We start from the raw sequence: 24,983 nt of genomic DNA on the forward strand, positions 1-24,983 counted from the left end.
TGAAGGAAATCATCAGCATAACAAAAAGGTGAGGTCCACAATAAAAAGGCAATCTACTGAATGGGAGAAGATATTTATAAATATGAAGAGCTCATACAACTCAACACCACAAAAACAAATAATCTGATTAAAAATAGGCAGAAGACCAGGACAGACATTTTTCCAAAGACATGGACAACAGAAACATGAAAAGATTTTCAGCATCACTCATCATCAGGGAAATGCAAATCAAAATCACAATGATGCATTAATTCACACCATTCAGAATAGCTAGTATCAAAAAGACAAAGAAATGACAAACGTTGGTGAAGATGTGCAGAAAAGAGGACTCTTGCACACTGTTAGTGGGAATGTAAATTGGTACAGTTACTCTGGAAAATATTATGGAGCGTCTTCAAAAAATTAAAAATACAAGTACCATATAAGCCAATAATTCTATTCCTGGGTATTTACCTGAAGAAAACAAAAACACTAATTCAAAAAGATATATGCACTCCTATATTTACTGCAACATTATTGGATATAGCCAAGATATGGAAGCAACCTAAGTGTCCATTGATAGATGAATGGATAAATAAGATGTGGTATATATATATAATGGAACAGTAGTCAGCCATTAAAAAGAATGAGATCTTGCCGTTCACATCAACATGAATGGACCTAAAGCGTATTATGCTAAGTGAAGTAAGCCAGACACAGAAAGACAAATATCATATGATTTCACTTACATGTGAAATCTAAAAAACAAAACAAGCGAACAAAAAAACAACAAAAAAGAGAAACACACTCATAAATATAGAGAAAAAACTGGTGGTTACCAAAGGTGAGGAGGGTGGGAGGATGGGTGAAATGGGTAGAGGAGATTAAGAGGTACAAACTTCCATTTATAAAATAAATAAGTCACAGCACAGAGAAAAGTACAACATAGAGAATGTAGTCAATAATATTGTAATACATTTAATTATCATCAGCATTTCATAATGTATGTAACTGTTGAATCACTACATTGTACACCCAATTTTTGGACTAAATATTCAGCACAGTTTTGTGTGGCATAGAAATGCAGATGTTAGATAAGAACAAGTCCCCTCCTCCCTGAAGCCTTCTCGCCCAACTGCTCCCATCTAGTTCCTCTCCTCCCTTCATTCTTCCACTTTGTAGAGATTGTTATAATATCCTCCATAATATAATGTGTTGTTCATCCATGTCTACCCTTTCCAGAGTCTGAAAGGCTAGGACCACATTGTAATTATCTGTACCAACTCAGTACTGTACCTAGCACAGGGGATAAATTCAATAAATATTTGCCAAATGAATGACTAATTATAACTAGTTTCCACAGATTTTCCTCAATTTACAATGGGGTTACATCCCAATAAGCCCATCGTCAGTTGAAAATATCGTAAGTCAAAAATGCACTTAATGCACCTAAATTACCAAACATCATAGCTTAGCCTTACCTATCTTAAACATGCTCAGAACACTTACATTAGCCTACAAGTGGGCAACAGCATCTAACACAAAGCCTATTTTATAATAAAATGTTAAATATCTTACGTAATTTAGTGAATACTGAAAGTGAAAAACAGAATGGTTATATGGCTACAGAATGGTTATAAGTGTGTTGTTGGTTACCTTTGCAATTGCGTGGCTGACTAGGAGCTGTGGCTCACTGACACTGCCCAGAGTCATGAGAGAGTATTATTACTGCATAAAGGTAGCCCATGAAAAGGACAAAACTTAAAATTTGAGGTACAGTTTCTACTGAACGTGTATTGCTTACCTGCTGTCGTAAAGTCGAAAATTTTTAAACTGAACCATCATAAGCTGGAAACTGTATTTAGAATTTAGAAATGTACCTGGCAATTTAGTTAATCATCTCAATTTGAGGAGGTGGGTATTTCTCTCATCCCCATTGTAAAGAGTGGGAGAGAGAGGTTAAATAGTAGCTAAAAACCTATGAGTCAGTTTGTACTTGGCTTGATTACAGAGCTTGAATTCTAGCTACCACACCACATGATAACAGATGAGTGTTTAATCCTCCCATTGTATGCAAATGAGAAATTTATGCTTCCTTTGGGGTTAAATAAAAACAGTTTTACACAATCACTGGGTATACTGGGTTGTGACAGTTATTCAGAGCCTTTGGGGAGACCTAACACAAATTGTAAAATGCATTGAGGCTCTGTTATATTTGTTGAAACTTTTTTGCATTGGCAAAATTCAAAATGTGTAAGCACAGACTTTGGATATGCATTAATTTTGTCTTCAGAAAAGTGCATCAATCTGTGGTATGCAAACCCACAAAGATAGTAATAATGTTGTTTTACCATCCAGGCTCTGCAATAGACAAAACTCTTCCTAGCAGCTTCTCTTATTAGCCATGTGCCTTTGAACAGCCAATACAATTTCTCTGACCCTCACTTTCCTCCTCTGTAAAGTGGAAATATTAATAGTGCCTTCCTCAGAGGGTTGTTGCAAGGAATAAGTGAGATAACACTTAGGAAAAACTTAGCACATTAACTGGTACATGTTTAGGAGCTTAATCAGAGATGGGCATCTACATGACATCAAAATACCTAAGTATCATTGAATACCTATTCAAAGTAAATAAAAATTAGCAAGGATAATATAGAGAACACACAAAACATAAAAGAGAAAAAAAATCTGTTCAATAGCACTAAACTGTACATTTAAAAATAACTAGAATGGTAACTTTTATGTTATGTATTTTTTGCCATAATAATAAAAAAAATCTCTCCATTATCCTCAGTGTATATCATAATAAGAAAACAAAAAATAAAAGAAAACAAACCTTCTATCACTGTAGAAATTTCTAAACTATCTAGAACAATATATACTATTTATTTTCATGAATGTTAAAATTTAATACAGTGAAAATTTTTCATTAGAATATTTTTGTGTGTCAAATAATGATAATATCTAAACAATTTTTTATTGATGTTTCTAGGACTTTTTCATATCTTCTTTATATTCTCAAGAATTAAGTAGGCTCCCACTAAAATTTTTACATATTCTAATATTTAGGATGTTAGTTTTTTCAAAGCACATTTTAAAATCACATTTTCTTTGCAACCCTTCTAAATTGATATTTCCCACCATCTGTAACAAAACACAAATCTGAATCTGAGGCGGTGCCTTGCTGAGGGTTTGTTGGTACCTGTCTAAGAAAGATGGGCTTTCTTGGGCTCAGAAAAAGAAGAGCGGAGCTATAGAGTAAGAGCGTGGCACAGGCAAAAAGCTGGCTGGTTCCAGCCTGTGGCTATGGAGTCCCTATTTCATGTGCCCTTCCTGCTTCCCCTCTAACACAGTGAATTGCCACAAAGAGTAGCATTTGCCATCCTGATATTTCTAAGACCTGTCCTTAAGCCTGACATCAGGCCATGTGGGGGATGTTAGAAAGTTCAAGAGAACTTTCAGTTCCTCAGAGGTTAAGGCCAAGAGGTTGAGCATGGATAGTTACAGTAAGAAGGGTGGAGGGTAGCCTCCAGGCATGTTGTCTAAGAAAACAGACAGAAAGTATAAGACAGAAAATATAGACTCAGGGTGCCCTCATGACAAGCACTTAGCAATGTCAGTGGCCTTCTTTGGCAGTGTGGCCTATGGGACCAATGGCACCTCTACTTACCCTCTGCCTTCTCTTTTCTTTGCTTTTCAAACATGATATAGACCTGAATGATAGTGGCTGTTCCACTTCCAATGGGCATTATCTTCAGGAAGCTTGTGATCAGCATGGTGTGAAAGAGTGATGTTGCCACCCATGGTTGGTCAGCCGCAAGGAAATTTGACTCAAGGCCATTGAGTGCCTCATAAAAGAGAAAGAGAATGTGTGTGTCCAGGGGTTGGGGTGGAGGTTGGTCATTACCACCCAGATATGTGGTATCTCCAAACCTGGCTGGTGAGCAGAACTTCCTGGGGAACCCTATACATCCAAAGCCAATATATCAGATTCTCAAGAGATATAGCTCAGAAACCTGTGATGTGAAAAATAACAAAAAACAAAAAACAAGTTCTGATGATGAGCCAGTTTAACAACAACTGGAATGGTATCTACATCCAATTCAACAGATTCATCATAATAAGAGTGAATGTGCTCAAAGGAATGATAGGATTCCTGATGGTACTTCCTAAACATATCCATTTATTTACCAGTATTATGGGACACATTTTTATTGAGGACCTATGTGCCAGCAATGGCAGTAATGAAAATAAACATAGCCTTTACTCAGACTACTTATCGTAGACTAAAAGAGACACCATGTATTCTAGGGCTCTTGATTTTGTTCTTCTGTGTGAGGACATGGAGACAGTATACCCATCCTTTTCTTGAATAAAGTCAAACCAACTGCTTAGCAAAATGTAAATCAAATGGCTTATACCAACTGTATGACAAATACTAAGTCATACATTTGCTAAGTAATATGGGACATTCAAATATTAAATTAAAATACTATATATGATTTAATGGCAATAACCATAATTTGTTAAACACCTACTCTGTGCCAGGCATGGTTAGACATCTTCACATTTAATCTCCAAAATAATGTGGGGACTGCCTGCCTCCAAAGCTCTTTGCAGTGCTGCTGTTCCCCCTTCACAACCATGTGAGTTGTCTTACATATCCCTGCTGACTGCAGATCTGTCACTCAGTTGCCTTGCAATCTTGGCCAATTTACCTAATTTTTTCTGAACCAGTTTTCTCACCTAGAAAACGGGGGAATGTACAACTTACTTTGCAGAGTTACTGCAAAGTAAAGTGAAATACTGTTTCTAAGGTATCAAAACAGCTGCTTGATGCATAGCAGGTGCCCAGTCAGTGCTAATTCTTTCAGGTCCCTAACTATTCTCTCCTGTCAGCTGGCACCCATCTTGTGAGATTCATTCACACTAAACAGGAATTGGAACTGAAATTCTCAGAGTTTCCCAAAGGTTATATATATCCGCCACAGGTGACACATTTATGTAAAGGAGACATGCCACAGATGTAAAGTTCTGGCATCACACAGCATGTGAAAAACACCAAATACATGGCCACAGGCATTAGGTGTTGGGAAGTTTGGGGAGGAACAAAGACACTGTGGACTTGGTAGCGTCAAAAGTTCAGAGTAATAGTGAGATTTGATGACAGGGGTTTCAGATGCATTTTAAAAAGGGAGAAAGTAGGCAGGTTCTCTTACATCAACCACCTAAGAGTTGTGCTGTGCTGTAAAAAGCAACGACTCTCCTTTTCCTCTCTGCCATCTGCTTGGAAGCTGCAAAGTAGCAAACATACGTGAATGCATCGCCATCCATGTTGGCCAGGCATGTCCACATTGGCAATGTCTGCTGAGAGCTCTATATTGCCTGGAACATGGCATCCAGCCTGATGGTCAGGTGCCAAGTGACAAAACCACTGGGGGAGGAGAAGACCCTTTCAACACCTCCTCTAATGAGAAGAAGTCCTGGCAAGCATGTGCCCAGGGAAGTGTTTGTTGATCTGGAATCCACAGTCATTAATAAGTCTACACTGTCACCTACCACCAGCTCTTCCACCCTGAACAGCTCATCACAGGCAAGGAAGATGCTGCCAATAACTATGCCTAAGGGCACTTCACCATTGGCAAGGAGATCACTGACCTTGTTTTAGACCAAATTTAGAAACTTGCTGATCAGCACACAAGTCTTCAGGGCTACCTGTTTTTTCCATAGTTTTGGAGAGGAACTGGTACTAGGTTCACCTCCCTGCTAATGGAACATCTCTCTGTCGATTATGACAAGAAGTCCAAGCTGGAGTTCTCCATTTACCCAGCCCCCCTTGTTTCCATAGCTGTTAAGCTCTACAACTCCATCCTCACTCCCCACACTACCCTGGAGCACTCTGATTGTGCCTTCCTTGTAGACAATGAGGCCATCCATGACATCTGCCATAGAAACCTCAATATTGAGCTCCCAACCTACACTAATCTGAATAGGTTGATAGGTCGAATTGTGTCCTCCATCTCTTCTTCCCTCAGAGTTGATGGAGCCCTAAATGTTGACCTGCCAGAAATCCAGATAAAGCTGGTGCCCTACCCTGCATCTACTTCTCTCTAGCCACATATGCCCCTGTCATTTCTGCTGAGAAAGCCTACCATGAACAGCTTCCAATTGCAGAGATCACAAATGCATGCTTTGAGCCAGCCAATCAGATGGTAAAATGTGACCCTTGTCATGGTAAATCCATGGCTTGCTGCCTACTGTACCATGGCAAGGTAGTTTCCAAAGATGTCATGCTGCCATTGCCACCACCAAGGGCAAGTGTGCCATCCACTTTGTGGACTGGTGCCCCATTCACTTAAAAGTTGGCATTAATTACCAGCTTTCCACTGTGGTACCTTGTGGGGATCTGGCCAAAGTATAGTGAGTGAGCTGTGTGCATACTGAGCAAAACCACATCCATTGCTGAGGCCTGGGCTCACTTGGAACACAAGTTTGACCTGATATATGCCAAGTGTGCCTTTTTTCACTGGTATGTGGGTGAGCTAATAGAGGAAGGAGAGTCTTGTAAGGCGAGAAGGAAATGGATGCACTTGAGAAGGATTATGAGGAGGTTGGTGTGGATTCTGTTGAAGGAGAGAGTGAAGAAGAAGGAGAAGAATCCTAAAGTTAAAAATGTCACAAAGGTACTGCTTTTATAAGGAAGCTTATTCTGTTTTAAACATTGAAAAGCTGTGGTCTGATCAGTTAATTTGTACACAGAAGTATATATTCTCACATACAATTACTGACCTATGCTTTAAAACATGACACTTTGTTACAGACTCAAGCTGTCCATTTCTCTTATGGGTTTGAATAAAGTATTCCCTATCTTAAAAAAATAAAAATAAATAGCAAATAAAAAGAAAAGCATGTGATTCAAGATAGACATGGAGGTGAAAAAGCCCAGGTGTGCTCAGAGGTCAATGAGATGCCAGGATGCGGGGGTATAGGATTTGTACAGAGGTTTAAGACAAGCATAGGACTTAAAAGTTCAGACGGGCCAAATTATCAGTGATCTAGAATGCTGGTATAAGGAGACAGGTGATAAGGAGCCATGGTTTCTTGAGCAGTCAAATAACAGGGTGAAAGCTATGTGCTGGGGAATATTTGTCTGGAAGTTATATACCTGATGGAATGGGTGGGGCAAAGTAGAGGTCAATTGCAGGTAGTGGATGTGCCCATATTTAAAGGATTCTCAGCTGGACTCCTTCAACACTGACTTTATGATTTACTTTAAGTCACCATTTTGGGGTCTGCCTCCATTTATTCCCTATCCTTCATCCAAGCCGAGTATGGCCAAGGCCTTTGTCCTTCAGACTCAAAGTTTTATGATCATCTTCTACTCTTTCCTATCCCGTAGTACCCATATCCATCTAATTGCCATTCACATTGACAACCTCATTCATTCATTTCATTTTAATAGTGTGCTTGGCATCATACCATAAACATATGTCATCTGTGTGCTGGTGTCTCCATCCATGATGCCAATCCCTTCTTCTAGACTTGTGTCATTTATCATCTGGTTGACTTGTGCCTCTTCTATTTGGGAATCTATTTATCAAATATCACTAGCATTCCAGCTAATGAACAAAGCACACAGAAATAGACTATTAGTGCCAGATAGAGCCTTAAAAGTCATCTAGTCCAACACTTACAATTTATTAAAGAGGAAACTGAGGCTCTGAAAGGTAAAGTCACTCTAGACAGTAGACGAACATTTTAAATCCAGGTCTGCTGATCTCTGCAGCTGTTCTTAACATTTGTTATATTATCGCCATAAGTGATTATGGTGTATGACAATTCCACTAGCCAATAAAGCACAAAACCAAGACCTGCAGAGCTAGAAATAGAGTCTAAACTTGCTGCTTAATAAAAATAAGAAATCCTCATTTACATTTACAAGAAGGTAAAATACTCATCAGCCTCCTTCCATTAGAGCCAACAGCCACAATCCAAAGAATCTCACAAAAAGACTAATAATCAGGGAGTAGGAAACTATCACCCATGGGCCAAACCAGCCAACTGCCTGCTTTCATAAACCATGTTACAGTGGGTGTGGCTTGGATCACAGCCACACCCATTCATTTACATATTGCCTATGGCTGGTTTTGAGCTAAGATGACAGAGTTGAAGAGTTGTGACAGAGACTGTATGACCTACAAAACAGAAAATACTTACTTCTTTTTTCTTTTACAAGTTTTCTGAACCCTGGATTAGAACATTTTAGCTTTATGCAAAGCAAAAATGAATTCCATATTTGGGTGAGGGTTTTCTGGGAAAGCTATCCAAGGTGGTAGCTGGCTGGCCTAGAGTTTAGCACCACAACTCATTGTAGTTCTTAATTCCTACCTCTTTGGGTCCTAAGTTTTGAGCTCCTTTGATACCAATTCAACCCAAGTCTTTTTCTACCTGCTCAGGCAGAAGCCCATAGATATAATTCCACCTGTCAGCAATCCCTCATAACCTAGTAGTCTCCCAACAGGCCTCCCTGCCTTCAGTCAAAACGTCCAAGCTGCATTCCCCATAGCTCCCAGTGCTCCTCACTGTAAGCTAACTACAGGGCACATGCCGAGCCAGGCCTCCCTTCCCATGTAAATTGTTCCAGTGGCCTCCACTGCCTAGGGTAAGGCTGCTTCACCCCAGCTGCACATCAGAGTCTTGGGATGGTTTTTATAAGTATAGATGTCCTGGTATCACCTCAAAAGTACTAAATCTGAAAAGTACATACTCTTTTGAAGCCCTTAAGAGAGGGCTTCCCTGCCTGTCCTATCTGAAGGAGAATGCTCCCATTGGTCTCTGTCCTATTCAATCCTATTACCTTGTTTTATTTTTTTAGTAGCATTTATCAGGGTCTGACAGATTAGAGCTGCTTGCTTCTTTATTGTCTGTCTTTTCATCAAATAATATGAGCTTCCTGAGTGTAGACTGTGTCCCAAGTACCAAGAACAGTGTCTGACCTACAATAAGGATCCAAAGATATCTGTGAAATTTTTTTGGGTAGTCTTCCTTCATCTGTCCTTGGCTAACCTGTCCCCACATCCAGGTTCTTCTAAACCACCCACTTAGAGTGGTCCCAGTGCACAACGCTGCCTCAGTACTGTCATGCGCTGAGTTGCCTGGAATGTTCTTTTCCCTCCACATTTGCCTGCTGAGTACATGACTGCTCTTCCACAAGCCACTGCAAAGTTGCCTCTCTGTTCCCTGACTCCGGTAAGCAGAGGTGAGCCTACACCTTTCAGCTTCATTACACATCTTCCCACTGTTAGGATTATTTAACACATAAAGACCTCCTACCACTTAACTGGAGGCTCCCTAAGGGCATTCATTTTTTATTCCCAGAACCTAATACTTTACTCAGCAATACCAAACCTTAAATAAATGTTTTTTGAATAAACTAATAGATGGGTGGGAAAAGAAGGAAAGGAAGCAAGGGAGGAAAGGGAGAAGGAGACAAGGAGAGGAAAAAAGGGAGAGAGGGAGGAGAAAAAGAGAGAGAAGAGAAGATGAAAAACCACCTTGTGTTCACAGTGGTTTGTTGCTAAACCAGCAGATGCTGTAATGTAAAGTTGAGTGGTCAGCCCCAGACACATGATCTATTCAGTGATTTCTTTTGAAGACTCTACTGTTTGCTACTGAAACGTTTTCTTGAAGATGCTGCCACAAGGAAGACAGGATGGGCCTTCCCAACCAGACTTGGGCGATGTTTTAAAAGCCTTTATTTGGGCACCTCCATTCACAGACTTGGTAGTGTGGTGGAGGAGAGCAGCAGAGAAAACAGTTAGTGGGGACTGAACAGCCTCAAAATTACCTGGTTTCAAATGTGTTTATGCATCCCCTGCTCCTTTCCAACACATTTTCAAGGCCATCTGTGGCACTGAATGTTTTAAAGTAAAGGTTTTATGACACCCTTAAAGTATACCTATGTGAGAGGCTAATACAGGAATATTTTTCTAAGGTGGGGAAGCAATCAAAATTGTTTTTCTCTATAATGAAACATGGCCTTCTCTAGTAAATAGTAATTTTCACTTGGGTTAGGGATGCATAGAAGAGGAGAGAGAGACAGCAGTTGAGGAATTTGCATGTACTTCGAAAGGGCATTTCGCATATGGCTATTTGTGATGATGTGCCTTTAAAAGTATAGCCCTATTATGGATGCATTTCATTAGTTAAAAGGGTGACATTTCTTCGTATTAATAAAATAGAGTTAAGTTCTAATGAGATGAACCTGACATAAATATCCAATTTTAACTGATAGAGTTTTTACATTTTTCTTTGATGATAAAAAACGGCTTCCTGATTAAATGAGAAATTCTAGCAGCTTCTTAGAAGAATAGTTAGGAGGAAAAAGAACATAAAATAAAGATGTATTGCAGAGGACAGCAAAGCTATGCAAGATTTCACATTTTTCTTAAATGCACATGACAGGGCACCAGTGGAAAGCGCTGTGTGAAATGATGTACAACGAGTGAAACTAAAGCTCAGATAAGTTAATTGAACTTGCCCCCAGTCACTCTGCAAATCTGCGGCAGGAATGGGATTTGAACCCAGAGCCACTGAGTTATGATGCTGTTTCTAACCTCGGGAGCACACACATTTATAGAGACATCAGGAACATCATTGTAAAGCTTAACACCAAAAAAAAAAAAAAAAAAAGAAAACAAAAGAAAAAAAAAAAGAAAAAGAAAAAGAAAAGAAAAAAGAAACCCAAAACACAAAAAAGAACAAAAACCAAAAAACCAAACCCTGGCTGCCAAAGCTGATTTCTGTTGTTAATTCTATTGGGCTAGATCCCACGGCACTATGGTCATCTGCTAGGTTGTACCACTGACTGGTCATTCTCCTTTCAAAATGTGCAGTAAGGCTGCAGTCATCTATTTTTAGAGTTTATTGTTTCTTTTAAAGCTATTTATGTCTTTGTAATTTAAAGGGGGAAAAGCTTGCTGAATCATGTACAGTTAAATTTTTCTAATCTAGGCCTCATTAAATCCAGGATTTGTGCTAATTCCATCCAAACTGAGCTGAATTGTGTGCTATTTTTGAAGAAAAGATGAATAAGCAAATTGACAGCATAGTTAAAGAACATATTTAACCTACTTAAATTAATTATGTGTTTTTAGGTATGTTGGCAGGGAATGATTTGGAGTGAATATGCTAAATGATAGTAACAACTGCCAATATGCCACATGTCTGTGGCCAGACCAAGAGTCAAGAGATAATGTGACATATTATTGACTTGGATCTCAACGACAAACTTATGAAATGGTCCTACTTTACAGATAAGGAAACTGATAAAGATGTTATTTCATGTGTCCAAGGTATCACAGTAGGGGAGAATCAGCATTTAAACCCAGGTCTGGCTGGCATCAAAGCCTGTGTTCTCACCTTCATGCTCTATTACGATAATTCCTGGTCATCTGGGAGTCCCAGGCTTCATAAGGATATGATGAAAGGTGAGAAGCAAAACATGTTCCAAATGTTACATATGATCTCAAAGAGGCTTTGGCTCAAGAATGCCTATCTTACAGCCTATTTTTAAATCTCTTCTGTTCATAAAAGTGGGGCATCTATTCTAAACCATTTTGCTAGCAGAGTGTTTTTTGGATAACTGTATCAGAAATCAAGGCAACCTTTTTATTTGCAAATAGGTTAATTCTGGCTTCTCATCAGTTCCTCCTTAGTTGACGTTAGTGAAATTTTGTTGTATAAAGATGGAGTTATCTTAACACTAATTGATAAATTATACAATCATTTTATTTGGGGCAGTATCCTGGTTGTTTCATAAATTGGTCCAGTGCAAAGCTGGCAATAAGCCTGGCAGTAGGTGCCAGCACTGTGTTAGAGTCCAGACAGCTGCTAAAGGCAGTGCCGCTCAGAGCTATGTTGGAGTCTGAAGTGGAAGGAAAAATAAGCAATACTGATCATGTCTTAATTTAAGATTTCAATATTTTCCTCATCATGGATTTTTTGCTTTAATTTTTATTTTTAAAATAATGCATTAAGATATTACTTATCTTAGGGCACCTGGGTGGCTCAGTCGGTTAAGCATCCTGCTCTTAGTTTTGGCTCAGATCATGATCTCATGGTTCATGAGTTCAAGCCCCAAGTCAGGCTCTGTGCTGGCAGTGCAGAATCTGCTTAGGATTCTATCTCCCCTCTCTCTGCCCCTCCCCTGCTCATACTGTCTCTGTCTTTCTCAAAACAAACAAACAAACAAACTTAAAAAAAAGATATTACTTATCTTAAAAAAGGATACTACTTATCTTGATCACTTCTGAGTTTTGATCACCCCCTTAAATGCTGCATCTGAGACCAGTACCTCACTTGCCTCACCTTGCTCCCAGTCCTGGATGGTCTGGATGTGACCAACAGAGTGTTCTTAAAAATGGAACATTTCCCATGAAAATCAGTATTTCTAGCATCCCTTGTAAAAACTGGAAAAAATGGCAACATTGGACTTGCCTTTTCATATGGCAAAAGGTAGCTTATCCGAGTGGCAGCTGCCTCGACTGGAGAGTAACTGCTGATTTCTCAGCATCCCCCACCACTTCCTGACCGGTTCAGTTACTGCCTAACCCCTGTAGGACTTGAGTTGAGCATTCTGGGGCTAGACCAAATGTACAAATATTATTCTCTAACATTTAGGAAACATGTTTTGCCATAGCCTATAATATTCCTTCAGGATTACCAATGTGCCACTCTTGACATTAAATCACAAGTTAAGATCACTGTCAGCAAAACCCTGAAAATAACTCCATGGACCAGCACTGAGGATCATAGATCACAACGCTGAGGGTGCACTTCATGTGTTTCCTATGCAGAGCCAACTACTTTTTGCATATCAAGGACTGAAGTACTTTCTATCATTGCTAATATTTTTGAGCACTTAACAATGTGCCTAACTCTATGCTGAAAGCTTTACATATATGATCTTACTTAGGCATCAAAAAACCACATGAGATATTCATATCCCCATTTTACAGATGTGGAAACTAAGTTACTAAAAGGTTGAGAAAATTGGCCAAGAATACATAGCTGGTACATGGAAGAACTTGCATTCACACCCAGAGGAATAACACCAAAATCCTACCCTCTTTACCACTACACACACTCATTCTGTGGCCTTCTGTTATCTTTAATAACAGACATTCCACTTGTTAAATTTGCTAATTGCTCTTTGCTATCAATGGCACTAATATTTCACAAACACATGGAATTTGAACCAAGTGTACACAACAGCTGCCTATTGTATTAAATTAACTTTAAGAGCCTATCTTCCTTGTTTTTGTGTCTTTTTTTCACACCAGATTAATTTTTCAAAGGTTAATCACATGACACTTATTTTAATTATGCTTCTCTAGTCATGACAAATGACAGCATTTGACTTCTCGTTGCCTTCCTTTGTATTGTGTGACCAATGAGATTATTAATAAATGCCTTTTTATTATGTAGTCATGCTGTAGGTGCCCACAGGGCATGGGCCAGCCTCATGTATTTTATTCTGGGTGCAGTGTCAGCAGGGCCTTGCGGATTTGCTAATGAGCTAAATCCGGTTAGTGCCACATGCCCTGGACTGCCAGGCATCTTTTAAATACATCACTGCTCTCAGAGACTCAGCTGGGTTCAGTTTGAGAGAGATTAACTTCTCATTCCAATTAGCAGAGAGTCATATTGTTAGAGGGGGAGCTCCTTATGTAGCCCCAAACCCAGAGCCCTCTTACTGATGAACCAATGGCTGGTCAACAACAAACCCAGATTTAGAGAAGGATGGCCTCAAGAAAGGATTTTGATGTTGTTGTTACTGTTGTTGTTGTTGTTGTTGTTGTTGTTGTTACTATTATTTAACTACTTGTTTTGTGTATGCCTTAGAGGTCACCAGGGAGAGGCTTTTTCTTTTCAATGTGGAAAACATATTGACTGCTATCCAGCACGATGGAAAATTAAAAGGCAAGGGACTGGGGAATTTAAAATAAATGTAAAATTGAGTATTTATAATCCTTGACCACATTCCTCTACCTCAAAATACTGGGTATAAATGTTATTCTAAATTCCATGTTTTATTTTTTCAGATAATAATAATAGCTAACAGTTATTGAGCACGTATAGAGTCAGACCTTTATAACTGCTTTATGAGTATGAATTAATTTAATCCTCATAATAACTCTTGGACAGAGATATAATTATCCTCCCTCTTTGTACTATTTCAGACAAAACGTGTAAGATAATGTCTCTGCTCATCTTGTGTTTTTGTCCTTTCACTTATCTTGTTCTTGAGTTGAATTAACATTTTAAACTATGAATATTGTAGTCCATGATTTTGTCCAAAGGGCAAGTGGACAATTATTTTAAAGTGGAATGTTTTGGAGGATGAAAGCCAGGCCCAAATCAGGACCTCTGCAAAGATACTACAGATGTACAGAAAAAAATAGAGAAGTTCCACAGACATAGACAAGCAAGAAAAAAAAAGGTGCCTCTTCTCAAGTACAATTTCTGATGAGAAAAAGATGTGCAAAAAAATAGCCTGAAAATCAAGAAAAGAGTAGAAATGCACATCTTTCTTTCATTTAATATTAAAAATGATTCAGAAAAACAAACTTGAAAATATGCTCAATAGTAAAGAAAAAATATCCTTTTTAGATTAAAATTATCTCACCATAGCTCTGTAGTAAAACAAGCACACTGCCCCATCTAAAGAGAACTCCAGAGGTATTCCTGAATAGAAATCAATGTGCACACCCTAACCACAAAGCCCATCTAAAAATCAATGAGGTTTTTTAAAAGAACTTGTTTTACAAGAGAATGTATTCTCTGCAAGCCATGAAAACCGAAGGAGTTATATTTGGGGGTCGGATAAATCTTTTTTTGAAAGTAATACCCCACACTTTAAGTATTATAATCTTCGTTTTAACAGAAGGCAAAGATAAGAAAGGATTCTAAATGTATAAATGCTCTCTGAAGCTGTAATTGTACACATATGCACACACACACACACACACACATAATGGCTTTAAAATGGCCTTCCTAACTAGAGGCAGCCACAGGCAAGACAAGCTATGGGAAAGGGCTTGAATGGACATGTAAAGTGTTCATAAATGTGCTTTTTCAAGAGTGTAATTGCTTCCTTATCCTTATTGTCTGCCAGGGAATCAGAATGGCTGGTACTGGGGCATACAGCAGAGCAAACAAAGGATCCACTTGAAAAATTATAAAAAATTTGATGGGTGTGTGTTTGCATATAGGCAAGGGGTGGAGCATTGGTTTGTGTGGTAGTTGGAGGTAGGGGATACGCGCACCAAAACTAACCAAAAAAAATTCCCACAGATCCCAGAATCTCACTTTCGCTCTCTTATAACCCATAGTTAATTTTACCAAAGAAACCTATTAGTTCCCTGTATTTCTGAAATGGGACTTACTCATCATTTGGGTCCCAATGACGATTACTCATCATTTCTTTTTTCCTTATTAAAAGCAGCCTCAGAAGGATTTACCAAGTGAGGAATAAAAATGTCTCCTTTCTAAGGGTTGGCACTCCATCCACTGTCTGGCCCCACCTCTCTCTTGAACCAGGCCGTGGCTTCTCCTTCATGCTGCTCTGGACTACACAGGGGAATGATAACCACCTCTGGCCCTCTCCAAGCTGCCTTTGGCTCAGTGGTCTGTGGGCCTTTGGAGGGCCACAGCTGAATCTTGCTCATCCATGTGTTCCCTGAACAAAGGACACAGATGCTACAAGGTTAGTAATGCTTTGCTAAATAAAGATCTAACGCCTAAAAAATGTGTTTATTAAAACTGATAAAGAGGAAAGCAGAAATGTTTATGATAGCCATTAGTCTGCAAAACTTTATTTTTTAAATCAGGATAATTTTTTTCATCATTAATATGTTGCAAAACATCATTTTCCAACTAATTAATAAATATCTAAGGTATGAGTAATTTGCCTGAAGTAAGTGTTCAGGAAAAAACAACATACTAGTGCACAGGGGGTATCTTTGATGCCTTAAAATTGAAGAGTACAGTGCAGTTGATGAAAACAGATGAGCTTATAGGCTTTCGGGCTGAGTCCTTGAGCAAGGAGATTCAGCCTGAAAACCTTAGTGGGGGTGATGGCAGCACAGCGATTGGCCTTGCAGGACTAGAAACTTCAGGTTGGAGTCATCATGGGAATTACTGAACTTTGGGACTTAGGTTTGCCACCCTCAAACTTATGCAACACTGATTTCTATCAGAAATTTAATGTGTTAATCTATAATACAGTATCTCTTAAATGTTCAGTATGTGCCAGACATAGTATTACCAATTGGCCAAGACAAGGCCCGTATCCTTCACAGGGTTTGCAGTCCAGAGGGAGATGGTAGGGAAATCACTACCTTAGATTCTCAAGGTGTGGTTCCCAGATCAGTAGCATCAACACTGCCTGGGAGCCTGCTGGAAATGCATGGTTAGTCCCTACCTGAGTCATGCTAAATCAGAAACTCTGGGGTGGGCTAATTTGTAGTCTAATAAGCCCTCCAGGTGATTCTGATGTACTTTACAGTTTAGAACCAATGGCCTGAAGACCAATTACAGGCAGTGGTTTTTCAACTCTGGCTGCATATTAGAATTGCCTAATGCACACCTTCCCATACCAATTAAACAGAATCTCTATTCATTAGCACCATCTTCTTTAATCACCTTTTCCATGTACCTGGGTTTAATCATACCATTATAACTATGACCATGCCAGAGATGCTACTGACATTTACTATGACCAACACTCTCCCTGAAATTTCTTCCATTATGTTTTTCTTAGATGCACTTTCTATTTTTAGCTCTCAGTTTAACTGAAGATCTAACTTCATAAGAATTATTTCAGATGTTCAAGAAGTTCCAAATGTCCCTAGACATCTTTCATTAGCAACTGCCTGATTTTCCCTTTTGAGTTTTATTTCTCTAGCTTGAAAGTTTTTTCCCTGTTCAGATGAAATTCTGCTGACAGAATAAACAATAATCAGTAGTTGCAGTTTATGAGTAAAGATTCTAATATAGAAGTGCTGAATGGAAGATATTAATAAGGATTCAAAGGGTAATTACAATTTAAGTTTCCTTGTTTTTGGCTGGAATGATGCTATCAAGTCAGTGTGGTAAGCCTGGTTATCTTGTACTGATAAAATCTGATTGGAAAGCAGCTCTGCTCACCACAATGCCACCAAGGCAACTAATCACCAGGGAAATGCAAATCAAAACCACAGTGAGATATCACCTGACACCTGTCAGGATGGTTAGTATCAGAAAAAGAAAAAAAAAAAAAAAAAGACAACAACTGTTGAGAGGCCATGGAGAAATTAGAGCTATCGCACACTGTTGATAGGAATGCAAAATGGTGCAGCCACTACAGAAAACAGGGTGGAGGGTCCTCAAAAAATTATAAATACAACTACCAGGCCCCACATCACTCATCATCAGGAAAATGCAAATCAAAATCACAATGATATTACCTCATACCAGTCAGAACAGCTAGTATCAAAAAAGACAAAGAAATGACAAGTGTTGGTGAGGATGTGCAATCCCACTTCTGGGTATTTATTCAAAAGAACTGGTAGCAGGATCTTGAAGAGATATAGAACTCCTGCATTCATTGCAATACTATTCACAATACCCAAGATGTAGACACAACCTAAATGTCCATTGGCAGATGAATGGATAAACAAAATGTGGTATAAACACCCAATGTAATACTATTCGGCCTTTAAAAATAAGGAAATTCTAAAATATACAACATGGATAGACCTTGAAGACATTATACTATGTAAAATAAACCAGTCATGGAAAGACAAATACTACTTGATTCCACTTATATGAAGTATCCAGATAGTCAAATTGATAGAATCAAAAAGTGAAGTGATAATTTCTGGGAGCTGGGAGGAAGGGGAAATGGGAAGTCACTTACCAACAGTCAAGTAAGATAAATAAGCTTTAGAGCTCTGCTGACGATATTTTATCTATAGTCAACAACTGTATTGTACACTTAGAAATTTTAAAGGAGGTAGATGTCATGTTAAGTGTTTTTATCACAACAAAAACAAAAATTTGATTTGCATTTATGATAAATAAAGAAGTCTAAAAATAAATTAATAAAGCATGGTACATTAAAAATCTTTCAAAACATGGTATTTATGGAGGGGGGTGTAGTAAGTCGCATCCTTGGTGGTTAAAAAGTTTACAAAACACTGGTGCTATCAGTCATGTGAAACTGAAAGAAAATGGCAGTTCTGAGGGTACTGGGTGTGTATGGAGAAGGAAGAAGGGGCTAGCTAAATACTGAGCCACAGAGAAGAAGAGGGTCCTTCTACCCTGCTCCCCTTACCAGAACAAATGAAGGTTGGAGCTTATGTGGAACCTGACCAATGCAGGGTTCCTGAGCTGGGCCATGTTGGGGAAGTCTATTGCCTGAGTTTTAGTAGGAGGCTCCAGGGTATAGTTACTAGTAGCAGGAGCCCATGGGAGCACCAGGTCAGAACAAGGAAGAGAGGTCAGGTCACAAGTTTGTATAGAACTGGACAGAGAGGAAGACCCTAGAAATGAAGTCAAGGAGGGATGATAATAAAAAAAGTTTAAGTTGACTCTTGGAATAGCAGAGCTAACAACTCTCTTAGGGAAAAAGGTATAGGACTACTCTAGATCCTAAAGACAAATTTATCAGTTTCCTTTATGAGCTAGCCCTGAATGGCTAAATCAGACACCTTAACACAGAAGAGCCCTCCTCAATCTGGGAAAGAAGATCTATACAGACTTAGGCCCCATTTGAGTAGCTGTGGACAAACCTACCAAGATGTGAGCCTTGTCTCTGAATGGATACTATTGCTCACTGGGGATTTTACTAAAATGATCAGATTCATTTTGCTTGGGTTTGCAATTGCAATAATGACATTATTTAAAATACCACCCATAAAACAGCTATCATCAACTGTTTCATTTTTTGACATGTGCTTATATTTTGTGGTAGTTTGAAAGAAATAGCAGTGAAGTTAATGCCTCATTACCTGGAACCTCTAAGGTTAGATCCTCCAACCTAAATCGAATCACAAAAATACATTTACAGCTAATTCACGTATTAGAACATCTTCCATCAATCATTATTTGTGCACTCAGAGATTTGCATACATCTTGTATACCACCCAAACTCCTCTCCTATCGAGCCATCCAGTTTTCAGCAAATGCTTCACAGTCAGAAAGCAAAAGTACAGGAAATATGGCTGGAAACTGCAGGGTGAAAAAGAGCCTGACTTAAACTGGAGGCATTCCCTCAACCACCATGTGAGGGCCGGAATAAGGTGAAGTTTTAAATCTAAAGGGACAAGGTACACAACTTAATTTCTCTGTGTCTCAACTTTTTCAATTGTTAAATGAGAGTAATACTTCTGCATGTACCTCATAGGCTTAAGTGTTAACTAAGAATTATCATGGTTCTACATAATGATGGTAATACATCTTCAGTTGGACTCAAAGAAGTTGTACTCTTTCAGCTCTTTTCCATCACAATGTTATATGAAAGAATTCTGACTATATTTTGGAGGACCTGGTGACCAACTCACATAGACAGAGAGCTTAAGGTTAGAGAGGTAGAAAACATGCCATTTTGTAGGATGCGCTGAAAGAAAACGAACCTCCTATGGAAATCTATATGAATTTCTCAGCTAAAGTCAGCAAACACAAAAGTGATGTCTGAGAAATAAGGCATCAGGGACAAGATTGTATATGACCATGTGGAACAAACTGTATATAGCTCTTATTATAGATTACAGTAATTATAGGAGTTGCCTTTACTCAATGTTCATTACATAATGTTTATTTAATTCTTCCATCCAATCTAGGAAGTAAGTATGGGGTTGTCCTTTTTAGACATGAGGAAAGTGAAGCTCAGAAAGGTAAAGTGCCTTACCTAAGGTCACACACAATGAATGAAATGGATAAGTGGCAGTGCTGGGGTTTGACCCTGGATCTTTCTGACTTCAGAGTTAATGCTCTTAAATGTTATGGAAGCTATCTTGAAAGTATGAAGTCACCTATTTCCAACATATTTTCTTCTCACCTTCAGAATGCCTTAGCTAAAGAATCCTTTCACATATAGCTATATATATGGCTACTGGAACTGGGAAGAGTACACAATGGACTTAATATTTGTGTCGCCCCAAATTCACATGTTAAGACCTAATCCCCAAAGTGATGGTATTCAGAGGTGAAGCCTTTGAAAGACGGTTAGCTCATGAGGGTGAAGCCCTCATGGACAGAATTAGTACCTTTATGAAAGAGGCCCAAGAGAGTTAGTTCCTTCCATCATTCTGCCAAATGATGATGCAGTAAGAAGACCAACATCTATAACCAGGAAGTAAGTCCCTACTAGTTACTGAATCTGCTATTACCTTGATCTTGGACTTCAGCTGCCAGAATTGTGAGTAATAAATTCCTGTTGTTCATATCCAGTGTATGGTATTTTGTTATAGCACCTGAATAGAGTAAGACACTCTACCCAACCATTACAGTCAGCATTCAGGTATATAGAAATTCTAGTTAAAAAAAGCAAAAAAAAACAAAAAACAAGGATTCAGGTATATAGAAATTCTAGTGAAAAAAAAACCAAACTGGATTGACCCTGTGAATTTATCTGCTCTTCCTCTAGAAATCTCACTATCAAAGTAATAAAGGAAAAAAAAATAAAATCTTAAACAACTAAGAAAATGAGAGAGTTCGTCAGTGGGAAAAATGTTTCCACAAGTTAAACAGATGGAGAAGTGGTACCTGATGGCACAGGAGAAAGTCCTAGCTTAGGATAAGCACAGAGGTTTACAGCTAAGGATATCAATAGTCTGGCAAAAACACAAAAAGGTTGAGTCTCAAATACACCAAGAATAATGTAGATGAGAGCCAGATTAAGAGGTGGAACTGGAAACACTGTAACTAATTGAAAGTTTGTCAAAGGAACAGTGAATCATTACCTTCAATTCCTCCTCTGCTCTTGCATGGACCACCTTTAAGACAATCAGGCATCTATCCCATAGACAAAGATGTCAGAAGGTTCCTCTTAAGAAACTCTTAAGAGGGTTTCAAGAGAATATCTTCAGGGGTTTCTTTGTGGTTTCTTAGGGCTCCCCCTGTTACTGTGAGTTCTGCACTTATAACACAACAGTTAAATAAAATAGTTCTGCTGGTATATAACACACATTATCAATCAGATTTTTTGTTATATGTAAGTAAATGTAAGTAAACAAGCCAAGGTAACTAGACATTTGAGGAACCCCCCTTAGAATGTTAGAGAGATACAAAAATAAACAGTAAGACATAGCCCCTAGAAAAAATAATTTGGAGAACATAAGAAACTTTAAAAAAGAAAAAAAACCTCTAATCAATAACCTTAGATGTGAAGAGACAATGAATCTATAGGTGGATATATGAACAGAACAATCAGGCTTCAGCTTTTGGAAGTATGTTAGACGGAATACTTTAGGAAGTCCTCCCTTTATAAAACCCCTACATGATGTATAAACTTTAACACATATGCTTATCTATTGCTGAGCTCACTAAAAAAGGAAAATACCTAAAAGAGAGTTGAAGCCATAATGTTAAGGGAATAGATTGCACAAACCAGAGTGTTAAATGAGTACAGGTTATCCTGATGGCAAATGCCATTAACCAGAAGGTAGAACTTGGGGGCTAATGGTAATATGTGGAGAATAAGACTCTATCTTATACCAGTGCCAAGTTGGAGCTGAATCTGAAAACTCCACATAAAGCCAGTATACTTTGATACCTGGATAAAAATTTGCTTGGTACCAAATGAGACAATATAGAAACTTGCCATCACCACATTTCTAGATAGAAAGTAATAGTAATGACAATTAATAACAATATCATCATCATCATCATTATCAACATCATTGTATCTCCTGAGAATTTTTAACCAAAGACCAGCTGACAGATAGGTCTGAGCTCAAATTTCTATTATGTATTTAGTTATGGGAACAACATGCTAAGAAATTCAATAAGTGGTCCCAGTTTAATGCCCCCAACATCTGACAGAAGTAAACACTAATTTTACTTTGAGGAATGCATTATCAGCCCAGGTCCCTTGAAATATCAATTAAGTTTGACAAAATATAAGCTCTTAATAAAAAATACTACCATGAACATAAGGAGGTAAGCCACCCTGACTAAGAGCAGAACAAAGCAGCCACAAAAATTAAAGTGACAAATATCAGATATTGGAATGATCACAGACTTAAGATGACTGTACATAAAATTATTGAAGTTGGTATAAACAAGGAAAAAGGATTATAAAAAATAATCAAGTGACTTATAAATAAACCAAATTAGCTTTTAACAATGGAAAACAGAATAGGTAAAATGGATTAAATGGTAAAAAAAAATTCCAGTTATAAAATAAATATGTCATGGAGATGAAAAGTATAGTATAGGGAAATATAGTCAATAATTTTGTAGTAATGTTGTATAGCAACAGATGGTGACTACACTTATCATGGCAAGCACTGAGTAATGTATAGAATCATCAAATAAATATGCTGTACACCTGAAACTAATATGACATTATATATTAACTATACTACAATTAATAAGTGAAATAAAATAAACTCATGGAGTAACTCACAAACCAGATTAGCATAGTGCTGGAACAAGTGGATATCCACATATTAAAAAAATACATATTGGGACACAAACATTGCATACTTCACCAAACTTCACTTAAAATGTATTACAGACCTAAATAAAAACATATAAAATTCCTAGAAGAATATAAGATAGAAGACAATCTAGATGCCATTGGATTTGGTGATAATTTTTTAGATACAACACCAAAGGCATGATCCATGAAAGAAATAATTGATAAGATAGAGGTCATTAAAATTTTTCAACTTCTGCTCTATCTCCCTCCAGAGATCACTGTCAAGACACGGTCAAAAGAATGAGAAGAAAAGCCACAAGCTAAGAGAAAATATTTGCAAAAGACCTAGCTAGTAAAGGCTAGTATCCAAAATATACAAAGAACTCTTAAAACTCAACAATAAGAAAACAACCTGACTTTAAAATGGGCAAAAGATGGAGCGCCTGCATGGCTCAGTTGTTTAAGTGTCCAATTCTTGATTTTGCCTCAGGTCATGATTTCACCATCCTGAAATCCTAGCGTTGAGCCTGCTTAAGATTCTCTCCTTCCCTTTTTCTCTGCCCCTCCCCCACTTGCATGCATGCATGCACACAAAAAATAAAAATAAAAATAAATTTTTAAAAAATGTGTAAAAGTTATGAACAAAAACCTCACCAAAGTAGGTATGCAGATGGAAAACAAGCATATGAAAAGATTCTAAACATGATATGTTATCAGGGAACTGCAAATTAAAAGAAGACACTACACACCTGTTAGAATGGTGAAAATCCAAAACACTGATGCCAAATGCCAGAAGGAACTCTCATCCTTTGCTGGAAGAAATGCAAAATGGCACAGCCACGTTGAGAGATAGTTTGGCAGTTTCTTACAAAGCTAAACACATTCTTACCATACCATACAGTAATTAGGCTTGGTGGTATTTAACCAACTGAGTTAAAAACTAAGGTCCACATAAAAACCTTCACACAGGTGTTTATAGCAGCTTTATTCGTAACTGCCAAACTTAAATGCAAACAAGATAACCAGTAGGTAATGGCTAAATAAACCATGATACATCCAGACAATGGACTATCATTCAGTGCTAAAAAGAACTGAGCTATCAAGCCATGAAAGAACGAACATGGAGGAATCTTAAATGTGTATTACTATGAAACAAGACGGTCCAAAAAGGCTACATACCATATGATTCTGACTGTATGACAGTCTGGAAAAGGCAAAACAATGAAGACAGTAAAATGCTAGGAGCTGCAGGGAGGGAGAGATAAATAGGCAAAGCACAGAAGGTTTTTATGGTTGTGAAATTATTCTGTATGATACTATACTGGTGGATATATGTCATTTACATTTGTCAGAACCCACAGAATGCACAACACCAAGAGTGAACCCGACAGTAAATTATGGACTACAGGTGATGTAGATTCATTGATTGTAACAATGTACCACTCTGGTGGGGCATGTTGATAAGGAGAGAGGCTGTGTTTGGGGTCATGAGGAGTGTACGGGAACCCTTTGTACTTTGTAAATTTTCCTGTGAACCTAAAACTGCTCTAAAAAGTAAAGTCTATTTTTAAAAAAAGTGATTACTTTTGTTTTAGGGTGGACTTAGAAAAGACCAACACTCCCACTGGGAACAGCTGCAAATCTCAATAAATTATAAAACTCATATTTTTAAGGCATTAGAGAGCTGTGTAAGCAAGAAGACTGGAGAGATGGACCTGAAAAAGAACAACCACATATCAAACATGTGGATGAAATTAATGCAGTACTTTTGAGAGGAATATATAACTTTAAAACCTTATGTAAGAAGACAGGCTGACAGGTAACAGTGTAAGCGTTCAAACAATAAGCTAAAAAATAATATAGAATAAACAAAAGGAACTAGAAAAAATAGAGATAAGGTTAAAAACAAATTAATTAAATAGAAAATAGACCACCAACAAAGACAAAATTTGATTTTTTGAAATGACAAATAGATAAACTTCTGGCTAACCTGATCAGGAAAAGAAAGAAAATACAAATATTCCAACAATTTTTTAAAAAAAAGAAACTAGAAATATGTTAGGGAATTAAAGCAATCAGAATAAAATAGTTTCTTATCAAAAAATTTAAAATTTACATAATTTAAACACTTAAACTATTTAAAGAAATTACTAGAAAAATACACTTTCCAAAGGGAATCAAGAAATAAAAAGAAAATGAATATGTAATCTTCCAACAATGAAAAGCCCAAGCCCAGATGATCTTAAAAATAAGCTTTAAAAACTTTCAAGAAGTATACTTTCACCTATATGCAAATTATTCCAGAAACTGGAAA

The 24,983-nt window shown here is 37.9% G+C and overlaps 1 pseudogene; it reads left to right on the forward strand.

Annotated features, from left to right (window-relative positions):
- Window positions 1-6,643, forward strand: part of LOC124508236 (tubulin alpha-1 chain-like) — a 32,381-nt pseudogene extending 25,738 nt beyond the window's left edge.
- Window positions 6,644-24,983: the final 18,340 nt, after the last annotated feature.

Source organism: Lynx rufus, unplaced genomic scaffold (assembly GCF_022079265.1).
Source record: "Lynx rufus isolate CCGP_SWC_20201006 ecotype Redwood Valley unplaced genomic scaffold, mLynRuf1.p SCAF_13, whole genome shotgun sequence".
NCBI classification, from domain to species: domain Eukaryota; kingdom Metazoa; phylum Chordata; class Mammalia; order Carnivora; family Felidae; genus Lynx; species Lynx rufus.